The 14,607-nt window shown below is 46.1% G+C and overlaps 1 protein-coding gene and 1 long non-coding RNA gene across 2 annotated transcripts in view; one reads left to right on the top strand and one right to left on the bottom strand.

Annotated features, from left to right (window-relative positions):
• Positions 1 to 14,607, top strand: part of LOC143767646 (uncharacterized) — a 383,745-nt gene that overhangs the window by 193,669 nt on the left and 175,469 nt on the right. The window lies entirely within an intron of this gene.
• On the bottom strand, positions 1,544 to 5,715 carry LOC143767718 (uncharacterized). The gene is made up of 4 exons (XR_013213751.1): positions 4,856 to 5,715; positions 4,398 to 4,587; positions 2,524 to 2,865; positions 1,544 to 2,334 (listed from the first exon to the last, which is right to left on the bottom strand). It is a non-coding gene; the product is annotated as an uncharacterized LOC143767718 (long non-coding RNA).

The raw sequence follows: 14,607 nt of genomic DNA, 5'->3' as shown, positions 1-14,607 counted from the left end.
CATCTCTTCAAACAAGCCTACCACATCAACTACTCAGTAAACTAATTTTGCCCTGTTCCCTCCTTCCAAATATCACTCTGAATATGCACCCTACTATTCATCTGTCTCCACACCCTCCATGCACATGATAACTGCACTTGATACTTGACTATTGCACTTAAACACACGGGCTGATGACCGGATCATGCAGCTTTGTATGAAAATCCCTATGTATTATAATTGCCAGACCTGAAATAACAAGCACTTTGCACCTATTGTGTCCCCCCATTTCCTTGTAGATTGTAAGCTTGCGAGCAGGGACCTCACTCCTAATGTCACTGTTTAAATTGTCTTAACTTGTATTGAATTTGTCTGTCTTAACTTGTATTGAATTTGTCTGTATAAGTCCCCGCTTAATTGTAAAGTGCTGCGGAATATGTTGGCGCTATATAAATAAAGATTATTATTATTATTATTATTATTATTAAAAGATCCCAAATGGGCTATACGCGGTCATGAGTTGTGATGGGCGAACCCCTAGATGTTCAGGGTTCGACCGAACAGTTAAAAACAGTACCTGAATACGGAACCCTTTCACTTGAATAGGAGGCCCGAACACCAGGTATTTGCCATGCTGTCAAGAACAGTACATGACAGTGCGGCAGACACGGCCTCTAATCGGTGGCTAAATCATTACAGCTGGTCAGAGAGCTGCGACTCTCATGCAAATGACAGGGTGAGCCTGCAGCAGTGACTGTACGTAAAAAATTTACCTCCGGTCACTGGCATCGGCTGATGGGACTACTACTCTCCCATCAAATTGAAAAAATTAAGATGCTTAGTACATAATTTGGCCAATTAATGCATGCCCAGCAGCCAACGATAAAGTGGTCTCAAAACTGCTGGGAACCTATGTGTCTAGTGTGAATACCTCTCTTTGGCTGAAGTCTGAATTTCTGAGTAGATGTGAATACCTCTTTTTAAAGCCTGAATTTATGGATAGGTAGTGGAGATAAGAGAATATGTTCAGAAAATGATTGCCAAACATACAGTAAATTTGGCACTTTCGGATTCATGTTCAGAAACATGACTTGGATGTCGGGTGACCCGGGACAGGGGCTCATTCCCTGTCCCTAACGCTAAAGGGCACCCTAGCTTACCCTGTTCCCCGGTTTACTTCTGAAGGTGAAGATGCTGGGGCCATGTACTTTGCCTTATCTCTTGAATCGGCCCTCCGTCTGTTCCCTTCCCCCACAAAGGGAAAAGGGGAGCAGTTGTGCAGTGCAGTACATCAAATAGATGAACAAGGCAACACAAACAAGGGTAACTGAAAATATCAGGCATAAAAATATTCACTCATATATAACAGAGAAATACACCTGAGTGTGGAGGATGTGAAAAAAGCAAAGTAGGAGAAGGAAAGGGAATTATCACTCTTACAAACCCAAGCAACAGTCACAGATAAATCCACCAATCTTCCTCTCACTGTAATAAGATTATGCTAATGTTCTATGGAGACCGATGACGTGAGTCAGAATGATGACAAACAGTATATCACAGTTCAAGATATATATTATTGTAGGATGATGAACTTCAGATAACTGATGCAAACTGCAGCTTTACAGATAAACAAGTAAACAGTCTCAAGAATATGCAGATATTAGAAGTACAGACCGAGGGTGCAAGTTCAAGTCCAGCAATGCAGTATCCAGAGGTCAGAGCCTGGGCTGGCTCCTAGCAGAGGGGCAGACTGTAGCAGAGGTGGGTGCAGAGCAGGTGAAGAGTAACAGAGTCTTTCCGGAGGTACGTAGATCCAGAAGCAAGTGGGGTATCCCGATGAGTAGAAGAAACAAGCAGGCTGCAAGTCCTTGCGCTTGGCAGCAAGTGAGATACAAGATACACAAGCAAGGTATAGTGTGCAGAATTCCTTTATATATGTAGCAGACAGGAAACAAGGAGTATCAGACAGGAAACAAGATGGCCCCCGTGAAGCCAGCCACTCCATCTTGGGTAAGGGCAGAATCCAACAGAACTAAGGACAAGAACAGACAAAAACAGGTATGCAGTCTCAGTCCTTACATTACTCTCCTCTTTAAAGATGTCCTCTGGATGTTCTTATATCTGGTTTATTGGGGTATCTGCTGTGGAACTGTCTGATCAGACGAGGAGCGTGAATATTTTCTAGAGGTTCCCAGGAATTCTCCTCAGACGAATATCCTTGCCACTTTACCAGATACTGAAGTCGTCCCCTATGAATCCGAGAATCGATGATCTTCTCCATGATGAATTCCTCCTGCCCATCTATGAGAATTGGATCAGGAGGAGCAGATGTGTTCCCGAAGAAAGGATTTGCCACTACCGGTTTAAGCAGGGAAACATGAAAGACAGGCTGTATTTTTAAAGAATTAGGCAACTTGAGTCGGCAGGCTACCGAACTCACTACTATGCTACTGATCTTGTACGGACCAGCATATTTTTGCCCCAATTTAGTTTTTGGAACTCTGAGTTTCAAGTTCTTTATTGAGAGCCAACCATGTCTCCTACCTTATATGTGGGTACTGGTTTACGGAATCTGTCTGCTGCCTTCTTGTATCTTTCTTGTGCTGTGGCCAGCATCTGCTTCAGAACTTCCAGATTCCGCTGCAGGGATGAAATGCAGTCGGCTACCGCAGGTACAGACATGTCTATCGGAAGTCGAGGAGGAATGCTGGGATGATATCACTTATTAGCAAAAAATTGAGACATTTTGGTAGATGCAATCTGTGAGTTATTGTACGTGAATTCAGCCAGTGGAAGCAGACTCACCCAATCATCTTGTAAGTGACACACATAGCAACGCAGATATTGCTCCAAAGTTTGATTGGTCCGTTCAGTTTGGCCATTAGACTGCGGATGGAAAGCAGATTTCAAATTTACCTTGATGTCCAGAGCAGCACAAAAACTTTGCAAAATTTTGAAGTAAATTGGACCCCTCGAGCAGATATTACTTCATCCGGGACTCCATGTAATCGAAAAATATTTTGTACGATAAGATCCGCAGTCTGTTTGGCTGTCAGTAACCCGGTATAAGGAATGAAATGAGCAGCTTTGGTTAATCGATCAACTACTACTAGAATCATGCTCTTCCCTTGGGATGTAGGCAACTCTACGAAAAAGTCCATTGATATAGACCCCCAGGGACGAGATGAGATAGTAAGAGGTTGCAATAGTCCAGTAGGCAAATCAAATCAAAAAAGTGGAAAATAAAACATAACTTTTAATACTATAAAGTCATAAAAGGCAATTCATCACCCAGTGAACATGCAAGACGGGGCCAAGTCACTGCCATATCAAATGGACTCTCTGAAAAAAATGACAAGCCCTAAAACAGGATTAAAAGATCCCAACAATTATGTGGAATCAAACTGAACCAGAGTATACAGTGACCATACAAAGATATTGTTGGTTATTCACTAACTCTGTATCTGCAGACGCATATGATAATAGTACACAGTAATAAACATTTGTACAAAGTAATCACTGTAACTAGAAAAGAAAACGGAACGGTCTCACCAATTCCATGAAGAGGGCACACGGAGCACCGAGTATTCCCCAGTCAGGTAAATAGCCGGTTACTGATGTTATAACTATACAGGGGTAGCTGTGGACTGCCCTTGTAAGGGCAGGAGCTCTGGGGATAGACTATTGTAGCCCCGTAGGGTTTGACATAGGGACTGTCATCCCATCAGTAACCGGCTATTTACCTGACTGGGGAATACTCGGTGCTCCGTGTGCCCTCTTCATGGAATTGGTGAGACCGTTCCGTTTTCTTTTCTAGTTACAGTGATTACTTTGTACAAATGTTTATTACTGTGTACTATTATCATATGCGTCTGCAGATACAGAGTTAGTGACTAACCAACAATATCTTTGTATGGTCACTGTATACTCTGGTTCAGTTTGATTCCACATAATTGTTGGGATCTTTTAATCCTGTTTTAGGGCTTGTCATTTTTTTCAGAGAGTCCATTTGATATGGCAGTGACTTGGCCCCGTCTTGTATGTTCACTGGGTGATGAATTGCCTTTTATGACTTTATAGTATTAAAAGTTATGTTTTATTTTCCACTTTTTTGCTTTGATTTGTATAAATAACAGTGGATTCATCTGTAGGACTTGCACTCCACATACAGATATTGCTTTATTATCAATAGTCCAGTAGGCAAGGAGCGAGGAACTTTTGATCTGGCACATACCTCACATGACGACACGTACAGTCGCACGTCTTTTTGGAAAGTTGGTCACCAAAAGAAACGAGACACAAATTCTTGAGTTTTCTGAACTCCTCTATGACCAGCGATCTTAGAGTCATGCATCAGTTTCAATACTCTTAATTTCATTGTTTCTGGGACATAGGCCGTTTTTCAAGGTTAAATTTACCTGATTAGGTGGTTTAATTAGGAGTGAATCTGTGTCGTAGGCCTCCTTAATATCCTTTAATAGATCTTGATTATGCAGCACACTTACAAAGTTTCATTCTGATAGTATGGTCCTTGAAGGCGAAGCTGAGGTTACGTCATCCGAATGAATCCTGGATAGAGCGTCGGCCTTCCCATTGCGAAAGCCTGGTCTATAGGAAATAATGAAATCAAATTGATTAAAAAACAGATTCCACCAAGCTTGTCTGGGTTTTAGACACCTTGCCGACCTCATGAATTCAAGATTTCGGTGATCCGTGAGCACAACAGTCTGTTGGGATGCTCCCTGTAGCAGATGCCTCTATTCTTTGAAGGCGGCTATAATCGCCAACAACTCTTTATTCCCAATGTCATAATTCTTTTCTGCAGGTGACAACTTTTGGGAGAGAAAAGCACAAGGGTGTAGAAGATCTTTCTCACCTGTTTTCTGCGAGAGTATGCACCTATAGCACAGTCCGAGGCGTCGACTTCCACTATGAAGGCCCGATCTGGGTCTGGATGCAAGAGAATAGGGGCCGAAGTAAATTTAGCCTTCAATTTAGAAAATGCTAGTTGTGCCTGTGGTGACCAAACAAACGGCGTCTTCTTCCGAGTCAATTGAGTGATGGGTGCGACGATCTCCGAAGTTTTTCATGAACCGCCTGTAAAAATTGGCAAATCCAATGAATCGTTGGACCTCCTTCACAGACCTGGGAATTGGCCACTCTTGAATAGCTTGTGTCTTGCTCGCATCCATGCTGAGGCCCTGGGGAGAAATAACATAGCCCAGAAATTGTATTTCCGTTTTGTGAAACTCACATTTCTCCAGTTTGATGAATAAATGGTGTTGCCGTAAACGATCCAGAACCATTCTCACATGCCGCTGGTGATCCTCGATATTGCTGGAAAAAATTAAAATGTCATCCAAATAAATCACAACAAAAATATTGAGTATGTCCCTAAAAATATCATTTGCCAGATGTTGGAATGTAGCCGGTGCATTGCGCAGACCAAAAGACATAACGAGATACTCAAAATGTCCATAACGTGACCGGAAAGCTGTTTTCCACTCGTCCCCGGGGCGAATCCATACTAAATTGTAGGCACCACGGAGATCTAATTTTGTGAAGATCTTGGCGTGTCGCACCCTCTCGAGTAATTCGGGAATTAGTGGAAGTGGATAAGAGTTTCTAATAGTAACCTTGTTAAGTTCACGGTAGTCAATACATGGGCGGAGAGAGCCAGCCTTCTTTTTGACAAAGAAGATTGGGGCACCTGCTGGGGAGGAAGATGGTCGTATAAATCCCTTCGCTAAGTTCTCATCAATATACTCTTTAAAGGGCCACTGTCACCCCCCGCCAGCCGTTATAAACTAAAAGAGCCACCTTGTGCAGCATTAATGCTGCATTCTAACAAGGTGGCTCTTTTAGTTTTAGGTTCAAGCATACCCCAAATAAAACGTTTTTATACTTAGCCACAATTCCTGTCTCTAGCCACGTAGGCGGGTCCTCACTCCCCAGCTTGGCCAGCTCCTCTGCCGTCACTCACATCTTCCTGCGCTTTCGGCGCCGCCCCCTCAGCGCTGTTATCGTTTCAAATCCGGCGCCTGCGCTGTGTACTGGTGTCCTGCGCAGACGCAGTAAGCTCTGGCCGTCTGATGTAATGGCTGATACCAGAGAACAAAAGACATCGACAGAACACCAGGATGGATCTGCTGCACAGCAAATAGCTGTAGGACCTGCGATGACGTCACTGCCATGTGATTGCCCTAATCACATGGCAGTGACATCATCGCAGGTCCTACAGCTATTTGCTGTGCAGCAGATCCATCCTGGTGTTCTGTGGATGTCTTTTGTTCTCTGGTATCAGCCATTACATCAGACGGCCAGAGCTTACTGCGTCTGCGCAGGACACCAGTACACAGCGCAGGCGCCGGATCTGAAACGATAACAGCGCTGAGGGGGTGGCGCCGAAAGCGCAGGAAGATGTGAGTGATGGCAGAGGAGCTGGCCAAGCTGGGGAGTGAGGACCCGCCTACCTGGCTAGAGACAGGAATTGTGGCTAAGTATAAAAACGTTTTATTTGGGGTATGCTTGAACCTAAAACTAAAAGAGCCACCTTGTTAGAATGCAGCATTACTGCTGCACAAGGTGGCTCTTTTAGTTTATAACGGCTGGAGGGGGGTGACAGTGGCCCTTTAAGAGCTTTCAATTCAGGTCCAGACAAGGGATAAATATTCCCAAATGGAATCGCGGGCACCAGGGAGTAGTTCCACAGGGCAGTCGTATGGTCGGTGCGGTGGCAATTTGTCTGCACTTTTTTAATCGCATACATCCGCAAAATCTTGAAATTCAATTGGTAATTTTAACTCAATTGTAATTGCTGACCTGACTGAAGTTAATTCTCCAGATGATGTCTGTTTACTTGGAAACTGCAATTCTTTCGTCTTCCAATCAATAGAGGGATTTTGCCGCTGTTACGGAGACGCGGGGTCAGTGGGTGCTCTCGTCCGCTGGCCCGGCTGTCTTTAACAAGACTGCATGGACCACGGCTCATACCACTGAACGCCCGCTCTATCTCCCAGTGGGAAATACACTACACAGAAAACACAGGGTTAAGGTAAAACGGTGGCAATACTTTATTGAACCACAGCACACAATAGCAAACAGAACACTCCCAACATGCCTGGAATTGTATGGGTACATGGGCGCATATAAAAGATCACTGCGTCTCCACGTATTTCCAGTATGACACGATGTCAGGGCTCCCAGGGTCACATGGGCGCATATAAAAGATCACTGCGTCTCCATGTATTTCCAATATGACATGATGTCAGAGCTCCCAGGGTCGCTACTCCATCTCTGGATGAACGCACAGAGAAGGGGTAACGACAAGCATAGGGAGATGACCAAGAACTGTCCGTAGAGTCCATACAAGGTCCAAAGCCAGTTGACATGAGAGTCACCACCTGGCTTATCTGACCATCTCCATGGAACCAGGCGACCAGCGGGTCCCAACCCTGGCTTTCTCCAAACATATCTATGGTGCAGAGATGGTCACTGGATCAGATCTGTGTCCTTCCAACCGGAGCCGAAAACCCCTAGGTTGTATCCTATAGAATCCTAGATCAGTGTCCCTCGTGATGGTGCCATGATGAATTGGCTGCAGTCCTTTCTCTTGTCTGTTGGGTGGTTTTCAGAATGTCTGGCTCGTAGCTCTGTATTACTTCAGACTCCAGGATGTGATCTCTGAGTCTTTCTAAGCCCAAGGCATGTAAGCCACTCCCAGAATCACCCAGGGTCTCCCAGTCCAACATCAAGATAAGGCAAACAATGGTGATGAGATTAAGTAGCACTATTAGCATATAAGCACACATCAATAAACAAAGCCCAACACACTCAATGTACAGTCACCATTACAGACCTACACAGCACGTTAGATAGTATATCAGTTGGCAAGTCTGTATTCCTGACCCACCAGACACAAACACTCAGGGTATGTGCACACGTCTGGATTTCTTGCAGAAAATTCCTGAAGAAAACCGGAAATTTTCTGCAAGAAATCCACATTTTTTTTTTGCGTTTTTTTTGCGTTTTTTTCGCGTTTTTTTTAGCATTCTGCAAGCGTAATTAGCTTGCAGAATGCTAAAGTTTTCCAAGCGATCTGTAGCATCGCTTGGAAAACTGACAGGTTGGTCACACTTGTCAAACATACTGTTTGACAAGTGTGACCAACTTTTTACTATAGATGCTGCTTATGCAGCATCTATAGTAAAAGATAGAATGTTTAAAAATAATAAAAAAAATAAAAAAAATGCTTATACTCACCTGCAGACCTCAGCGGCGTCCGTTCCGTATAGATGGTGTGTGCACGCAGGACCTTCCATGACGTCGCGGTCACGTGAGCGGTCACATGACCGGTCTCGACCAATCACAGGACCGTGACGTCATCGCAGGTCCTTCACCGCACACCAGCTACAGGAACCGAAGCGGCAGCATGCACCTGAGAGGCGGGAAGACATCGAAGGTGAGTATATCACTATTTTTTATTTTAATTCTTTTTTTTTTACCACTTATATGGTGCCCAGTCCGTGGAGGAGAGTCTCCTCTCCTCCACCCTGGGTACCAACTGCACATAATCTGCTTACTTCCTGCATGGTGTGCACAGCCCCGTGCGGGAAATAAGCAGATCAATGGACTCCTAGGTGTGCGGAATCCCCGCAATTCCGCATTTTTAATGAACATGTTGCTTTTTTTTCCGCGATGCGATTTTTTCGCGGAAAAAATCGCAACATTTGCACAAAAAATGCGGAATACACTGTAAATAATAGGAGGCATAGGTTAGCATTTTTTTCGCGTTTTTATCACGTTTTTATAGCGAAAAAACGCGAAAAATCCTGAACGTGTGCACATGGCCTCAAATGCACAAGCAAATATACAGATGAAAAGCCAGTTCTTATTGGTCTGCAAAAACGTAGCTGTCTGGGTAATTAAGATACAATCTGGTTTCTTCACATTCCTCCACCATCTTAACTAACCAGACATGATAGGCTTCCGATCATTCAGTTTCCTTAGAGCATATTCCATATGCTCCTTACGAAAATAAACTCCATACGTAATTGAAGAGTAACAACTGGTATCCATTGGGTCCACGCATGGCTTCCTCTGCATTCCGTAGTTCCTGCCTTAATTCTATTCAATCTGTTGAAGCTGGAGCATCTCCTGTAGTTTCCGTTTCTTGTTGAGGTCACATAGCTACTCTGGTCCTCTTCCCAAGGCCGATTTGGTGGAGTTGGATATAGTGGCATCCGAAACCTGCTGTGCATGCCTCATCGATGGTCTGCTGGGTCTATCTGTATACCTCCCTTGTTGTGGAGCCCTGGATGGTGTGTGAGAACACCAGTCCCCTGCAGCTCCCCCGGTTCCGCCGGGCTGAGTAGTGTCCCACTGCTGCCACCAAAGTTACGGAGACACGGGGTCAGTGGGTGCTCTCGTCCGCTGGCCCGGCTGTCTTTAGCAAGACTGCATGGACCACGGCTCATACCACTGAACGCCCGCTCTATCTCCCAGTGGGCAATACACTACACAAACACAGGGTTAAGGTAAAACAGGGTGGCAATACTTTATTGAACCACAGCACACAATAGCAAACAGAACATTCCCCACATGCCTGGAATTGTATGGGTACATGGGCGCATATAAAAGATCACTGCGTCTCCACGTATTTCCAGTATGACATGATGTCAGGGCTCCCAGGGTCACATGGGCGCATATAAAAGATCACTGCGTCTCCATGTATTTCCAGTATGACATGATGTCAGAGCTCCCAGGGTCGCTACTTCATCTGTGGAAGAATGCACAGAGAAGGGGTAACGACAAGCATAGGGAGATGACTAGTGTTGAGCATTCCGATACCACAAGTATCGGGTATCGGCCGATATTTGCGGTATCGGAATTCTGATACCGAGATCCGATACTTTTGTTGTATCGGGAATCGGTATCGGGATCGATATAATGTGTAAAATAAAGAATTAAAATAAAAAATATTGATATACTCACCTCTCCGACGCAGCCTGCACCTTACCGAGGGAACCGGCAGCCTTCTTTGCTTAAAATGCGCGCGTTTACTGCCTTCCGTGATGTCACGGCTTCTGATTGGTCGCGTGCCACCCATGTGACCGCGACGCGACCAATCACAAGCCGTGACGTAATTTTCAGGTCCTGAATGCCTAATTCTAGGCATTCAGGACCTGAAAATTACGTCACGGCTTGTGATTGGTCGCGTGCCGCCCATGTGACCGCGACGCGACCAATCACAAGCCGTGACGTAATTTTCAGGTCCTGAATGCCTAATTCTAGGCATTCAGGACCTGAAAATTACGTCACGGCTTGTGATTCGTCGCGTCGCGGTCACATGGGCGGCACGCGACCAATCAGAAGCCGTGACGTCACGGAAGGCAGTAAACGCGCGCATTTTAAGCAAAGAAGGCTGCCGGTTCCCTCGGTAAGGTGCAGGCTGCGTCGGAGAGGTGAGTATATCAATATTTTTTATTTTAATTCTTTATTTTACACATTAATATGGATCCCAGGGCCTGAAGGAGAGTTTCCTCTCCTTCAGACCCTGGGAACCATCAGGGATACCGTCCGATACTTGAGTCCCATTGACTTGTATTGGTATCGGGTATCGTTATCGGATTAGATCCGATACTTTGCCGGTATCGGCCGATACTTTCCGATACCGATACTTTCACGTATCGGACGGTATCGCTCAACACTAGAGATGACCAAGAACTGTCCATAGAGTCCATACAAGGTCCAAAATCCAGTTGACATGATGTCAGAGCTCCCAGGGTCGCTACTCCATCTGTGGAGTCCCAACCCTGGCTTTCTCCAAACATATCCATGGTGCAGAGATGGTCACTGGATCAGATCTGTGTCCTTCCAACCGGAGCCGAAAACCCCTAGGTTGTATCCTATAGAATCCTAGATCAGTGTCCCTCGCGATGGTGCCATGATGAATTGGCTGCAGTCCTTTCTCTTGTCTGTTGGGTGGTTTTCAGAATGTCTGGCTCATAGCTCTGTATTACTTCAGACTCCAGGATGTGATCTCTGAGTCTTTCTAAGCCCAAGGCGTGTAAGGGTACCGTCACACAGTGCAATTTTGATCGCTACAACGGCACGATTCGTGACGTTCCAGCGATGCATTTACGATATCGTTGTGTCTGACACGCTACTGCGATCCGGATCCCCGCTGAGAATCGTACGTCGTAGCAGATCGTTTGAAACTTTCTTTCGTCGTCTAGTGTCCCGCTGTGGCGGCATGATTGCATTGTGTGACACAGGTTGTATACGATGTGCGCACAGTAACCAACGGCTTCTACATCGCAAATACGTCATGAAATTATCGCTCCAGCGCCGTGTATTGCAACGTGTGACCGCAGTCTACGACGCTGAAGCGATACTTATACGACGCTGCAACGTCACGAATCGTGCCGTCGTAGCGATGAAAATGGCACTGTGTGACGGTACCCTAAGCCACTGCAAGAATCACCCAGGGTCTCCCAGTCCAACATCAAGATAAGGCAAACAATGGTGATGGGATTAAGTAGCACTATTAGCATATAAGCACACATCAATAAACATAGCCCAACACACTCAATGTACAGTCACCATTACAGACCTACACAGCATGTTAGGGTACTGTCACACAGTGCCATTTTCATCGCTACGACGGTACGATTCGTGACGTTCTAGCGATATCCATACGATATCGCAGTGTCTGACACGCAGCAGCGATCAGGGACCCTGCTGAGAATCGTACGTCGTAGCAGATCGTTTGGAACTTTCTTTCGTCGCTTGATCACCCGCTGACATCGCTGGATCGTTGTGTGTGACACCGATCCAGCGATGTGTTCGCTTGTAACCAGGGTAAACATCGGGTAACTAAGCGCAGGGCCGCGCTTAGTAACCCGATGTTTACCCTGGTTACCAGCGTAAACGTAAAAAAAACAAACCGTACATACTCACATTCCGGTGTCTGTCCTCCGGCGTCTCAGCTTCTCTGCACTGTGAGCGCTGGCCAGCCGGAAAGCGAGCACAGCGGTGACGCGGTGACGTCACCGCTGTGCTTTCCGGCTATGGTGCTTACACAGTGGAGAGAAGCAGAACGCCGGGGGACAGACACCGGAATGTAAGTATGTACTGTTTGTTTTTTTTACGTTTACGCTGGTAACCAGGGTAAACATCGGGTTACTAAGCGCGGCTCTGCGCTTAGTAACCCGATGTTTTTACCCTGGTTACCCGGGGACTTCGGCATCGCTCCAGCGCGTGATTGCACAGTGTGACCGCAGTCTACGACGCTGGAGCGATAATCATACGACGCTGCGACGTCACGAATCGTGCCGTCGTAGCGATCAAAATTGCACTGTGTGACAGTACCCTTAGATAGTATATCAGTTGGCAAGTCTGTATTCCTGACCCACCAGACACAAACACTCACATGCACAAGCCAATATACAGATGAAAAGCCAGTTCTTATTGGTCTGCAAAAACGTAGCTGTCTAGGTAATTAAGATACAATCTGGTTTCTTCACAGCCGCTGTAACCATTGTAAGATTGCTCTTACTGAGTGTATTGGGGGACACTCACTTGGCACGGGATTCAAGCACACGGGCACGGGTTTTTCCAAACAAAGCAGTCCATATGGTTTATTAGGCCTCATAAACCATATCATGAACAGTCCATTTACACACTGAACCTGGACATCACATCAAGTTTCAGATCCTTAGTCTGTGGCAACTAAACATGCTGGTCCTCTCTGACCAGTTGACGTGGGTTACCACATGGTTCATGATACAGTAAGCACCAACAGTTTATGGAGGTACCTTACGGGAGCTCCTGCTCCACCTGCTAACTCCTTGTCAGTCCTCTCTTCCGGGTAAGCTGCCTCACGGGGATCACCAACTTGCCTGGGCGGCATATCTTAGTCAGTCCAGACCCACTGGAGGACTGTAGCTTCCCCACACAGTAGCTGTCACTGGCTCTGCAGATCCCTGTCCTCACCTCGTGCTGTTCAGGGATCCGGTCCTACTCCCAGGACCTCCCAACAGCCAGGTTACACAGGATCACACAGGTGGCCAGTCCGGGTACTATTCAGGACGTCCATCCCCAGCTGGGACCGTCCAATACCCAGGCCACCAGTAGCAAAGTCCCACCACGTGCTCTTCAGGGCTTAGCACACCCAACACCGAGGTATCTCTCAGGACCTTGCACCTGTACTATACAGGTCTACACACTCAGACCACACAGGAACCATGTGACCCACACCCTGGTCACATTATATACCTTTTAACCACTCCCCCGGGTGGGAGTGTGGGTGTGTGGCACTCTCATGGCCTCAATACACCTCTGTGTGCATACTGGGGAGACCATGCAGTGCCCCCTACCTGTTACAGGGGTCACTGCATCACACCATGGTAACCCTAGAATTATAGGGAAGTGAGGAGAGGAAATTAGCAAAAATGACAGTTTCTCAGAATGATCTGCTCCCATACGAATTTTCAGAGGTGTTGTTTGAAAGTCTACTGGCCCAGATACCAACGGAGACCCATCTACGGTCTCCATTAACACCGGTGAACGTCTCTTCTGCGAGTGTATACCATGTTTTTTAGCAAATGCAATGTCCATGCAATTGCCGCTAGCCCCAGAGTCAATCATGGCTGTACTAGTAACCCAACAGGATTGCACTCAGATCTTAATGGGAATAGTACAAAGTGAGTCTTTTCTGACATCGCCTGAGATTGACGTAGCAGAACTTATTGAACTTATTGAAAATACTTCCCCACCCACCGGTGACGATGCTACTGAACTACAATCAGGAAAGTCTGGATTTTCATCTGACATCACTTTCGTGCAAGAAATTGACTGAGAGCATACAGAAGAGACATCGGAAAAGTCACATTCGATTACCGCAGCTGCGGACTTGCGATTTTTTCCCGGACAGACCGAGATGTAGTGACCCGATTTTCCACAGTAGAAACATACCGTATATACTCGAGTATAAGCCGACCCGAGTATAAGCCGACCCCCCTAATTTTGCCACAAAAAACTGGGAAAACTTATTGACTCGAGTATAAGCCTAGGGTGGAAAATGCAGCAGGACCGGTGAATTTCAAAATTAAAAATAGATACTCCATACCGTTCATTATGGCCCCATAGATGCTCCACATAAAGCTGTGCCACATATAATGCTCTGCACCGTTCATTATGGCCCCATAGATGCTCCACATAAAGCTGTGCCATATATACAATGCTCTGCACCATTGCCCCATAGATACTCCACATAAAGCTGTGCCATATATACAATGCTCTGAACCGTTGCCCCATAGCTGTGCCATATATATAGTGCTCTGCACCGTTGCCCCATAGCTGTGCCATATATATAATGCTCTGCACCGTTGCCCCATAGCTGTGCCATATAGTGCTCTGCACCGTTGCCCCATAGCTGTGCCATATATATAATGCTCTGCACCGTTGCCCCATAGCTGTGCCATATAGTGCTCTGCACCATTGCCCCATAGCTGTGCCATATAGTGCTCTGCACCATTGCCCCATAGCTGTGCCATATAGTGCTCTGCACCGTCCATTATTGCCCCATAGCTGTGCCATATAGTGCTCTGCACCATTGCCCCATAG

Source organism: Ranitomeya variabilis, chromosome 4 (genome assembly GCF_051348905.1).
Source record: "Ranitomeya variabilis isolate aRanVar5 chromosome 4, aRanVar5.hap1, whole genome shotgun sequence".
Taxonomy (NCBI): domain Eukaryota; kingdom Metazoa; phylum Chordata; class Amphibia; order Anura; family Dendrobatidae; genus Ranitomeya; species Ranitomeya variabilis.
The sequence above is the reverse complement of the archived record's forward strand: the minus strand, read 5'-3'. Positions and strand labels throughout refer to the sequence as shown.